Here is a 12,528-nt window from a genome sequence, read left to right as displayed (position 1 = left end):
TGAAATAAAACCGTGATGTAAGGAGAAAAAAGAAAACAGAAAAGATATATTTGACCTCTCTTTTGGCCATTCTTTACTTAAATTGTCTGTTGTGGGAGCGGTGAGTAGCGGGCCTTTTTTTTTTCTATACTCTTTTTGTTGCCCTTGAGCCGTCTCCATTGTTGCAAAAAAAAAGAAAAAAAGTAAGAAGCATTTAAGAGTCAGTGTTACTAAAAACTATTGAAGATGATGAAATAAAACGAAGATAAAAGGATAAAAATAACCAAAAGAATGATATATTTCTTTTAAGTCTAAGAAGCATGAGTCAGTCTGTTACTTGAAAATACTGAAGATGATGAAATAAAACGAAGATGGAAGGATAAAAACAACCAAAAGAAGAACAGAAAATAATAAAATAGATGACATATTAGTACAAACGACCGAGAAGCTTTACAGATTTAAGAACCCAAATAAAAATAAAGATATGAAAGCGAAGAATCATAAAGCTCTAAGAATATTATAGTTTTCCTTCCCTCGTCCTCTCCTCGTCCTCTCCTCGTCCTCTCCTCGTCCCTCCTCGTCCTCTCCTCGTCCCTCCTCGTCCCTCCTCGTCCTCTCCTCGTCCTCTCCTCGTCCCTCCTCGTCCTCACTTAATGGCTTGGTCAGAATATTTTCATCTGTCTCTCCTGCACCACCCTTCTCCTTCCCTCCCTTCCTCTCTTCCTTCCCTTCCTCCTTCCCTCCCTTCCTTCCTCCTTCCCTCCCTTCCTCTCCTTCTTTCCCTCTGATCCCTTCATCCACCTGACATTGCCCTCTCTCTCTTCTCTTCTCTCTCAGCAATTATTATTATTATTATTATTATTATTATTATTATTATTATTATTATTATCATTATTATTACTGCATATATCAATATTTTCGTTATTATTATTTTTTTTTATTATCATTTAGTAGTAGTAGTAGTATCATTACTGCATATATTAGTATCAATATTTTCGTTATCATTTATTAGTGTCACCATTTCAATCAATAATTTTAACGGCAATACTTATACCACCACTATACATTATTATTATTATTATTATTATTATTATTATTATTATTATTATTATTATCATCACTATCATCATCTTTTAATATTACTGGAATTGGTGAAGTACGTTTTTCTATTTCTTTTCTCTGCATAAACTTAATTATTGTGACGTAGAATATCTTAGACAACACGAATCGTACGTTTGGCAGCGGGGCGCGGCAGGAGCAACAACCCATTATGATCGCTTATAGTAGTAGTAGTAACAGCGGTAGTTTTAGTAATATATTCATCAAACGCATAATTTCTCATTCTTAGACGTGAAATGAATGAAAAATATCAAGTATAAAAACAATGTCCACCTTGGCCCGTAAGGGGATCGAACCCTCGACATCCGCGTTATTAGCACGGCGCTCTAACCAACTGAGCTAACAGGCCAGTGACAGTACCCAGGGTGGAAGGTTTTAAATCCCCGTTACTTTCACTATACCCTATGATTATACCCCTACATCCTCTTGTTCATGATTACATACACGAAATCGCTATTATATATGTTGCCAGTGGTGTTTAACTTGTACGAGAATACTGAACGGGTGCCTTTAATGAGATGTAGAAAAGAGATATCGTGAAAATAATGAAACAAATCTTAAAATAGGTCTTAGAATGGTCACATCACACGAGAGAGAGAGAGAGAGAGAGAGAGAGAGAGAGAGAGAGAGAGAGAGAGGGGTCGGGCGGTGAGGGGAGTGTGTGCGGCCGGCGGTGTGGTGTGAAATCCGCGAGACAGGCAAGTTAATTGTGCCGGTGAGCCGCGGAGGGACGGTAGCCGGGACAGGTGAGGGAAGGTTAATTTATGTTGATGTGTAAAGTTACCTGGAGTCTGCGTTTATTTCCTGTCGGGTGTACTTTTTCCCTTATTTATGTGTATACCTGTGTGTGTGTGTGTGTGTGTGTGTGTGTGTGTGTGTGTGTGTGTGTGTGTGTGTGTGTGTGTGTGTGTGTGTGTGTGTGTGTGTGTGTGTGTTTCGAAAAGCAAATCAGTAGTCCAGTTCTTGTAGTGTTTTGTTTTATCAATTCTGTTTTATTCAACTTTTTTTTCTTTCTTTTTTTCTTTCTTTCCTTCTTTCCCACTCTCTATCATTCTCCTTTTTTCTCTTTCTCTATGTCTATGTTCAGCTGCATTAATAAATTTCAAAAGCACTATTTTCTCCATTCTTTCCCCTTCATTCATGTCTGTCTCTGTTTCGAAGCAAAAATCTCTAAAAACCTGTTTGTTTGTACCCGCATTGTCGTTTGTTCATCTGTCTTTCTATCTGACGGCCTGTTTGTTAGTCTTTTTATCTAGATTTTCACACGAGTCTCTCTTCATAATATGTTTTCGTTCCTAACTGTGCTTGGAGGTGACTCTCCCCTCACTCATTCTCTAACATTCCCTTCTCTTTTACTCCCCTTCCTCTTCCCCTCACACTTCACACATTCATACGGCTGCCAACACACACACACACACACACACACACACACACACACACACAACTACGCCATTCACAGTTGCGTGCGGCAGAATCAACACAGCGACCTCCATTTCTGTCCCAGGCAAGATCGGCAGCGGCGGGGTAATCACTTTTCCAAGCCACTGAGACGAGTTATCGACGACACCTCTGCTTCTTCCTCCTCTTCCTCTTGACCCACCAGCTCTCCCCCTCCTCCTCCTCCCCTTCATGACTTACGGAGGGGTAGTCATTCGTCACGCCACGGCGGTTGTCAGCTAGTTAATTATTCCCGCGAGTTTAGTGCCCACATATTTCTTCCTTTGTCCCGGTTGCCACTTTCGTCATATATCGTGTCGGTGCGCAGGTGCCAGTTAGTGATATATCCGCCGTGTGTGGTTGTCGGGTGCGGGTGATATACTTCCATTGTGAGGGTGCCGGCTACTGATACACTTGCACTTAATCTCTCGCCGGCCGGTAATATATCTTTCCCGCCGCGGTTGCTGGATAGTAATATGCGCTTGGGGTTGGTGGGTTGGTTGGTTGGTTGGTCTCTCTCTCTCTCTCTCTCTCTCTCTCTCTCTCTCTCTCTTACATCCCTTTTTTCGTTTCCTCTCTCCTTTGCTCTCATTTCTTCATTCTCTCTCTCTCTCTCTCTCTCTCTCTCTCTCTCTCTTAACCTTCCCTTACATCCCTTTTTTTCGTTCCCTCTCTCCTTTGCTCTCATTTCTTCTCTCTCTCTCTCTCTCTCTCTCTTCCCGTGGGTGAGTCGGGCAATACGTTAGCCATAATAATCAGCAGTCACTCGGGCATTACTCAGCGGAGGGCGGGGCGGGACCTGACAGGCTCGCTCACAAGCAATCATGGGTCTGAGGCCGCTTGGAGCAACCCGCTGAACGAAACCCTCCTCGCCTTCCCTCTCTCAGAACTTCACCTGCCGTTCAAACTTTAACTCGTATTCTTAAACACACACATTGGACGTCTTTCGTAGGTGTTTGGGGCACTTACAAGGGTAGTTTTATGACCCTTCTGGTAGTTTGAACATTCCTCTTTGCCATGAACCTAAAAGAACACTCATTAGAAGACGATTGATCTCATTTTCGGCATTTGGTAATAGTTGACGTGGGCAGCGGAAGGAAGCATCTGAGAATACCCCCCTGAAAACTTACATCATGGGAGTGAACATAAGCGAAATTCGGGCCATGAATAGTGAAACCCCGGAGTGGACCTGTCAATAGGGGCCAAGCGATCGTGAGCCGGAGTGTGAGAATCGACCTTCCCAGCCCTATCTCACTCTTGGGCTATCTCACTCTCTCATATTTGTTTGTTTTTCCCGCCGGTGGTAATGGATGGGCGGCAGAGCTTGTGGTGGGGAGGGAAGGGGAAGGGGTAGAGGGGGAGGGATGGGATGATAAAGAAGGGGAGGGAAGGGGAGAAGGGGATGAATCAATGTGAGTTCGTTTGTGGGTTTGATCGTAAAATATATATCTTTTGCTCTACATTTTAAGAGAGAGAGAGAGAGAGAGAGAGAGAGAGAGAGAGAGAGAGAGAGAGAGAGAGAGAGAGAGAGAGAGAGAGAGAGAGAGAGAGCAGGTGGGAAGAATAAAATGAGAGAAAAGGAAAATAAAGAAAAAAGGATAAAAAACGAGATAGGAAGATTTGAGAGAGAGAGAGAGAGAGAGAGAGAGAGAGAGAGAGAGAGAGAGAGAGAGAGGAGAGATTTACTTTATTGCTCACACGTGCATGCATCCATAAACTCGGGGCGCGTTGCTTCACCCGATAGATAAATGTGCCTGGACGAGCCTCTGTCTTTATCTACTTATCCTCAATAAATTTCTCCCGACTCTATACGATTCCGCGCCGCACCTGAGAAGCCATTAAGCACAGGTAAGTCTCAACGCACCTCCCTGTCACCCGCGGCCAAGGTAACATTTCTTCTGGCTTAATTATCATTCTCTCTCTCTCTCTCTCTCTCTCTCTCTAGCATCTCTTCCCTCTTAAACCCATATTTCTTTCCTCTTCGTCCGTCCCTTCCTTCCTCTCACTCTCCCTTCCTAACCTCTCCCTCGGGTCTTGTATGGAGGCAGAGGAGGGAGGGCTGACAGGGGAAGCTGACACCACCCTTCCCCCTGTCATGTCCCCGCGTCAGTCTTGCTAACAGCCTGCTGAATACCTGTCCTCACCTGCTGTCTGTCCGCCTGTCTGTCTGTCTGGCTACACGACACCCCTACGCCTACCTACTACTAAAGATTTTTCTACTACCACCTCTACTACTACTACTACTACTACTACTACTACTACTACTACTACTATGGAATGTGGCCTTGGGTAGCATAAGCCTCTTGAGTGATCATAAAATAGTTACTGCGCCATTATGTTTGAGTCTTGTAGTGTACACGTCGTGAACTTGTATATGCGTGAGTCGTTACACGGAAAAATGTTGAAGAAGATGAGGAGGAGGATAATAAACAACAATAGCGTAAACAAAACAAAAGGATATAACATACTACTACTACTACTACTACTACTGCTGCTACTTCTACTACTACTAGCTACTACTACTACTACTGCTACTTTTACTGGTGTTGTTACTGCCGCTGCCGGAGCTGTTGTACTACTATTATTACCACCACTACTACTACAATTACTATCATTAATCTTCTCGGCCTGTGAATGATGACTGCCTAAATTACTCTCCCCCCCGCCGCGCCCCTAAAAGCTACGCCCCCTCCTTGCCCCTGCCCGCCCCCCACTTAATCACTCCTCCGCCCCCTTCCCCCGCCCTTGCTGTACCTTGGGCGGCGTCCACGGGCGAGGTTATGAATCTTATTGATATCATAATGCATACTAATCACCTGTCCTCCATTAGTGTGTGTTAACGAGGCGCCATTGTGGGTGAAAGATATACCCGGCGCACTTGTTTCTATATTGGTCTGAACGGAGTCGATTACACAGGCATTTAGGTTTCTTGATGCTCAATTCTACTTTATATCTTGTCATTAGGCGAACAACTAACAGGAGCTCGTAAATACATAAAAACCAATTTCCAGAAGACACGTGGGCGATAACTTTGGACTGGCGCTTAATTACGTCTCTAAGTGGACATGCACACTTTGTTACAGTTTTAAGTAGACAAGCGCCGCGGGGCTGACAAAAAGTGGACACCCAGACGCCGCTGACAACCTGGAGGTCGGCTGCTGGGCGGGACGGCAGGTGAGGCCAGGTAAGACTCCTCCTGGTGTTGTGTTTTTGTCCTGTTTAATCTGCGCTGCCTGTCTCCTGCTACCACAACAACTACTACTGCTATTACTGCCATCATTAAACCATCATAAACTACAAACACATCCACCAGGCATCACTTTCACTCCACCTCACCACAAAAACGAATTCCACCATCACCCTGTCACAAAACACCACCTCTAACATCACCACCAATACCACCATGACCTCCAAACTATACACCCGTCACACCATACACCTCTATAACATCACCACCAATACCAGCACGACCCTCAAACTATACACCCTTGTCACACCATATACCACTACCACCACCACATCCCCTACACATGACCATCACTATACCGCCTTTCCACAAACCCCATCACCTCAAAACCCATTCCACCATCACAAGTAACACCACGATCCACAAACTGTACCCATCCCGGTCACACCATACATCACTACCACACACCACAATAAAAGATGTATTCAGGTTTTAAGGCCACCACACTAAGGTTATTGCCCCCCACCACAATAAAAGAGACACACCACAGTACCACCACCCATGAAACAACCTCACACCCACAACGTCGAAACAATAAGACAACCAAACGAAAACGGGAGTCATGAACACGCGGGGAAAGCCGTTGTTCTCTTTAACTTTCGCTCATTCTCTAAACCATCGATCGTGAAGGTGTCCGATACTTTTATGGCCAAGTGTACCGCCGCCGCTCCACGCCATAAACTTAAGGGCCATCACCTGGGCGCAATAAGGCGAGGCGTGAGGGGCCATTAAGCCAGTTCTTTCAATCCTCGCAAAACAGCTCGTCCTCAATTCGCCGCAGGAAGACACTCATCACCCACCCTGTAATAATCTCTGAAGGCAATTTGCTCTTCGATTCACCACCCAGAACCACCGTCACCGCCGACTCCACCACCGCCGCCACCGCAAAACAGAAGCCGCGACACCTCCATCACCATTATCACCATCATCACCAACCAAAACTACCACCATTGCTACCACCTACGCCATCATTAACCGGAATAGCCACGTCAACCATGTATTGTCCACCTTCCTTCCCCACCACCACAACCAATCACAACACCAATATCACCCTTCTATCAAGCAGAATAACCACGTCAACCATACACTGTTCCACTCTTTCTCCGCCACCACCAATAACACCAACCAAAACGACCACCACCACAACCACAACCACAGACATCGACCAATCAAGAGCGAAGAAGGGAAGGAAGGTGGGAATGATGGAAGGGTGAGTGAGTGAGGGAAAGAATGCTGTGAAAGGTAGAAAAATCAAGAATGGAAAGGGAAGTAGGGAGGAGAAATGAAGTGAGACAAGAGAGTGAGGAGTTTGAAATGAAAGACGAAGGATGTTTTTTTTTTTTTGTTTTTTTTACAGCAAGAAGACAGCTCAAGGGCACAAAAAAAGGAAACAATAAAAAAAAAAGCCCGCTACTCGCTGCTCCTAAAAAGAATCCAAAGAGGTGGCCGAAGGAGTGACAAAGAGAGAGGTGGAATGAACGAATAGAATGTCTGATGTATGTTTGAGGTGAGGTTTGTGATACTGAACGACTGGAAATGCCAGAAAACAATAACACGAAGAAAAAGAACAAGATCAAGACAAAGAGCGTGACTAGGAACATAACAGCAACAATAACCCCAAAAAACATGACAAACAGTAAAAAAAACACGAACAAGACAAAAACCCAAATCACTAGGACACAAAAAACGAAAAAAATGCACCTCCCCACAAAAATGAAGTCAAAGAAAACTGGATGAAACAAAAAAAAAATCGAGAGAATAGAGATGAAAGAATGGGAAGGGGAGGTAGGTAGGAGGAGGAGGAACGAGATGGAGGAAGAGAAATGAAAAATAGAACCATGATATTTACCCAGGGAATAGATTGGGCCGATCATTCTTGCGGGCGTGATCCGAGACAGAGAACAATGATGGCGTTGTTGGCGTCGCTTATTGTTACGAATCGCAGGGTGTTGTGGGCCATTGTGGGCAGGGCGAGAGATCAATGAGGCCAATGGAGGATTCACGACGGCTTACTCTTTTATACGGGGCCGCTTTTTTATTCCAGGACGAAGTGGGAGTAACGGGGACTGACGGGAGTGTGTGTGTGTGTGTGGGGGGGTGGGGGGAGAGATAGAGGAGTCCATTATAGTTTTGCGATTCTCTCTTCCTCTCCTGCATAATTACGTCGCTTCAGCATCTTCCACTGGCATATGACCACAGATGTTGCGCCGACTAAACGAAACTTTCCAGCTTTCAGCATCTTCCATTCGTCTCTCTCTCTCTCTCTCTCTCTCTCTCTCTCTCTCTCTCTCTCTCTCTCTCTCTCTCTCTCTCTCTCTCTCTCTCTCTTTTCATCAGTTTCCCTGCATCTTCGCCAGTAGAATTCACCTTTACCAATGCAAGTCTTCTTCCTTCCTTTCCTCCTTCACACCTCAATCTCCTTTCTTCCTTTCCTTCTTCCTTCCTCCTTCAAACCTCAACCTCCTTCCTTCCTTTCCTTCTTCCTTTCTTCGTCCTCCTTCCTTCCTCCTTCACACCTCAGCCTCCTTCCTTCCTTTCCTTCTTCCTTCTTCATCCCCTCCTTCCTTCCTCCTTCACACCTCAGCCTCTTCAATTCCACTCACTCGATACAAACTTCCTTCCTCTTCCCTGCTCCTCCCAATCCACCCAGTTAACCACCACCACCATTGCCCCTTCCTCCTCCTCCTCCTCCTCCTCCTTCTCCTCTTCCTCCTCCTCACGTCAACTTGGGTCAGCGTCATGGCGGTCGGTTCTCCCACTAACGCAAGGCGACACTCCTGACCTCACGTGCCACACAGCATCACTTGTGAGGTGTTTCCGCAGTCACTCCAGTCGTGGCGAGGCGGGTGAGTGTGAGAGGGCGGAGTGGGAGGGGAGTAGGTGGCGAAAGGGCGGGTTGAGGCTGTGGCTGTGCGCTTGGCTGGCTGACTGGTTGACTGGCCAGATAATTGGTAATGGTGGAGTTGGGTGATTGGCTTCGATACCCTTCCCAGAGGAGGAGGAGGAGGAGGAGAAAGAGGGGGAAGAAGAGGAGGAGGGAAAGAGGGAAGGGGAAATGCGGACACAGCAAGAAAGAGGAAAGGACCACCACGAAGAAAAGAGCAAGGAGGAGAAAGTCGAGGAGGAGGAGGAGGAGGAGGAGGAGGAGGAGGAGGAGGAGGAGGAGGAGGAAGACTTAAGATGCATGAGATGGAGAGTGAAGGAATGGAAAAATGGAGGCAAGACAATTAATATACGTGCTCCTCCTCCTCAGTCCTCCTCCATCTTCCTCTCTCCCTCTCCCTCTCTCTCTCGCTCTCTCTCTCTCTCTCTCCCTCTCTCTGGGGTTGAGGGTATAAGGAGACCCGTTATTAGCTCCTGTGGGCTTGGGGTATTTGCATAGTGCCCGGGTATTGCATGCACTGCCCTACCCGATACTATCTCCTGAAGGGGGCGCTGACGACTGCAGGAGGAGAAGGAGGAGGAGGAGGAGGAGGAGGGAAACAAAAAGGACAGATAAATATAAAAAGGAGAAGAAATGAGAACTAGAAGGCTGAGAGAAAAGAAAGAAAAGGAGGAAATAAAGGAGGAAAGAGGAAGAGGAAAAACGAAAACGATACACAAATCATAAAAGGATAAAAAATGAGAACTAGAAAGTTTAAAGAAGAAAGAAACGGAGGAAATAAAGGAGAAGAAAGATAGAAGGAAAAAATTATACTAGCCGAAAAAACACGAAAACAACGAATACAATAATAAAGAGAAAAAAGAATGATAACTAGAAGATTGAAAGAAAAGAAAGAGTGAGAGGAAAAGAAGAAAAAAAACAAGTAGGGTCAAAGAGGAAAAAAGTGAGCCAGGTCGGAAAAAAAGGGCAAAGGAAGGACATGGAAGGTAAAGGGTGAAGGAAAGGTCAAGGAGGAACTGAAGAAAAGGGAAAGGGCAGTGAATGAATAAAGATAAGGAGGAGGAGGAGGAGGAGAAAGTGGAAAGAAGGAAGAGGAGGAAAAGCAGGAGATAGACGAAAGAGGAAGAAAGATAGAGAGAAGGAGAACCAGAAGAGGAGAATGAGATAGAGGGAGAGAACGAGGAAGAGGAGGAGGAAGATAAGGAGGAGGAGAAGAAGGAGAACTAACAGAGGAGAGAGACGAGGAAGAGAAGGAGGAAGAGGAGGTGGAAGATAAGGAGAGGAAAGAGAACTAACAGAGAAGAAGAGAGACGAGGAAGAGGAGGAGGAAGAGGAGGTGGAAGATAAGGAGGAGGAGAGGAAGGAGAACTAAAGGAGAAGGAGGAGACAGAGGAAGAGAAGGAGGAAGGGGAGGTGGAAGATAAGGAGGAGGAGGAGGAAGGAGAACTAACAGACAAGGAGAGAGACGAAGAAGAGGAGGTGGAAGATATGGAGGAGGAGAGAAAGGAGAACTAACAGAGGAGGAGAGAGACGGGGAAGAGGAGGAGGAGGAGGAGGAGGAGGAGATAACTGCCAAACAACATGCAAAAACTACCTCCCAAACACACACACGGAGGAGGAGGAGGAGGAGGAGGAGGAGGAGGAACACCCAGTAACACCCACGAGGAGGAGGAGGAAGAGGAGGAGCAACATCAAAGCTAACAGTGCCATTAAGTAACGAGGAAAACAAAAACTGATACTCGCCACGTAGCAAACACGAACTCTAAGCGGCTTACGACAAAAACAAAAGCCTCCTTGCCATCGTCTGTCAAGCGTGTTTTTAAATGAGCGACCCCCCACCCCCTCCCTCCCGCCCCACCCGCCCACACAGAGGGACCACGCAGCAATAAACAACCTCTCGAAGCGTAACATCAAGCAGCAACATGATCCAGGAGACACACGCAATGGACCATAATGAAGACGCCCTAACGACAAATAATATACAGGAAGCAACACCACACGGGAGCGGGGACAGGACCAGCCGCCGCCGCCGCCACCACCGCCGCCGCCACCACCGCCGCAGCAGCTAGGGACGTAAAACAGCAGCTGTGGACAGAAGCAACAGCTGTTCACAGTCCGCCGGAATCTCCCTCAGAAGAGCTCTCTCTCTAACAACAATAATATTTGCGCTAATTAGACTCCTGACATGTAAGCGGAGACGAGGAGAGAATACAAAGAGAAGGAGGAGGAGGAGGAGGACGGGGAGAGCAAGAAGGGAGGAGAAGGAGGAGGAGGAGGAGGAGAGCACAGCAGGAGGCAGAAAACATCACAATAAGCCGCGGGAGACAGAACGGACCGAAATAAATAAATAGATAAAGACCGGGAAAAAAAATAGACCGTGCAAAATATCACTTACAGACCAAGATCCGTGAGAGAGAGAGAGAGAGAGAGAGAGAGAGAGAGAGAGAGAGAGAGAGAGAGAGAGAGAGAGAGAGAGAGAGACGTTCAGTAGCCGCAGCAGCAGAGGTAGCAGGAGGAGGAGGAGGGCGGGAGGGCCGGAGGAAGGAGGACCTGCGGGAGGAGGAGGAGGAGGAGAGGGAAGGAAGGAGGAGGAGACGTACAGGTAACAGAGTGGAGGTGACGTCGCTCCCTCCCCTCCCTTGTTCCCCCGTCACTCCTCAGTTATTACCCTTTCTTCCCACCTCCCCGGCGACGCCCCCCACCGCCCCCCGCTCCCCTACTCACTGCACCGTTTCATCTCTTATTCATGTATTTCATAAATCAGACGCGGCGGCCACAGGGACGCAAGCCACAGGGGGCCGCGGCGTGCAAGAATGGACCTTCAATCATGATAATTTACACGCCAAGTCGGGCCGAGGCGGGGAGGCGCCGGGTACCGCTGGCTGGCGGGCTAACCTCTGTAAATCAAAGTCCTCTGCTTAGGAGACGTAACCCAGACCCGGGCCGCGAGACACGCATCGCTCGCCCCGGGGTCCCTGCCGCCCCCTGCAGGCGCCCCGAGGGTCAGGGGGCAGCGGGCGGCGTGAAGGAGGGCCAGTGTGAGTGCCCGGGTGTTCTCTTCGGTGTGCGGCGTGAAGGCCCTCCGCTGTGCCGCTGCCTAGCTCGCCGCGCCTCGCCCCGCGGGTTACGCCCCTCGCCCGCCCCGTCCAGGCGCCATGTTAGGTGCTGGTGGCAGATAATTAGAGGCTGGTGAGTGCAGCCATTTTTCAGTCTGGACACCACCTTATTACCTTTGACGTATGGTGTGCTGGCATGAGCCCGGCCCGGCGCAGACCCTGGCCCGGACTATAATGGGTCTCTATCCCGCCACGCCGAGACCCACCAGACCAAGACCGAGAGACCGCACCGCCTCGCTGCGAACCCCGAGCCGTGCAGGAGGAGGAGGAGGAAGAGGAGGAGGAGGAGCGTAGTGAAGTAGGAGTCACATGCTCCCTCCTTACTCTTTCACGTCGGGACCACAGGACTGAAACACGACCTAAAGACTAAAGCGAAATGAGTGTGTGTGTGTGTGTGTGTGTACCAGTTAGCGCGCACACAACACACACTCTCAATAAAGACGCCGAGGCCAACACACCGCCGCAAAACGAGAACCTTTGATGACTAACCTTAATGTTCCTGTCTTGTATAATGACCAGACGCCAACCTCAAAGACAGCGAGCGACCGAGCGAGAGAGAAGAGAGCGACCGAGCAAGAGAGAGAGACCAAGCGAGCCAGCAAGAGAGAGAAGAGAGAGGGAGAGCCACAGAGAGAGAGAGAGAGGGAGGGGGTGGGGGGGGTAGGGGCAGGGAATGATGTATGCCGCCTCAGGTTTGTCGCGGTGTTGCGTGTCTGCCGAGCTACACGCCTCCTAAGCAGCCATTA

General features: G+C 47.9%; 1 non-coding gene across 1 annotated transcript; it reads right to left on the bottom strand.

The window, feature by feature from the left end:
• Window positions 1-1,373: 1,373 nt before the first annotated feature.
• Trnai-aau (transfer RNA isoleucine (anticodon AAU)) lies at window positions 1,374-1,447 on the bottom strand. Its single transcript has one exon. It is a non-coding gene; the product is annotated as a tRNA-Ile (tRNA).
• Between the last annotated feature and the right edge of the window lie 11,081 nt (window positions 1,448-12,528).

Source organism: Eriocheir sinensis, chromosome 7 (genome assembly GCF_024679095.1).
Source record: "Eriocheir sinensis breed Jianghai 21 chromosome 7, ASM2467909v1, whole genome shotgun sequence".
In the NCBI taxonomy this organism is placed as follows: Eukaryota; Metazoa; Arthropoda; class Malacostraca; order Decapoda; family Varunidae; genus Eriocheir; species Eriocheir sinensis.
The sequence above is the reverse complement of the archived record's forward strand: the minus strand, read 5'-3'. Positions and strand labels throughout refer to the sequence as shown.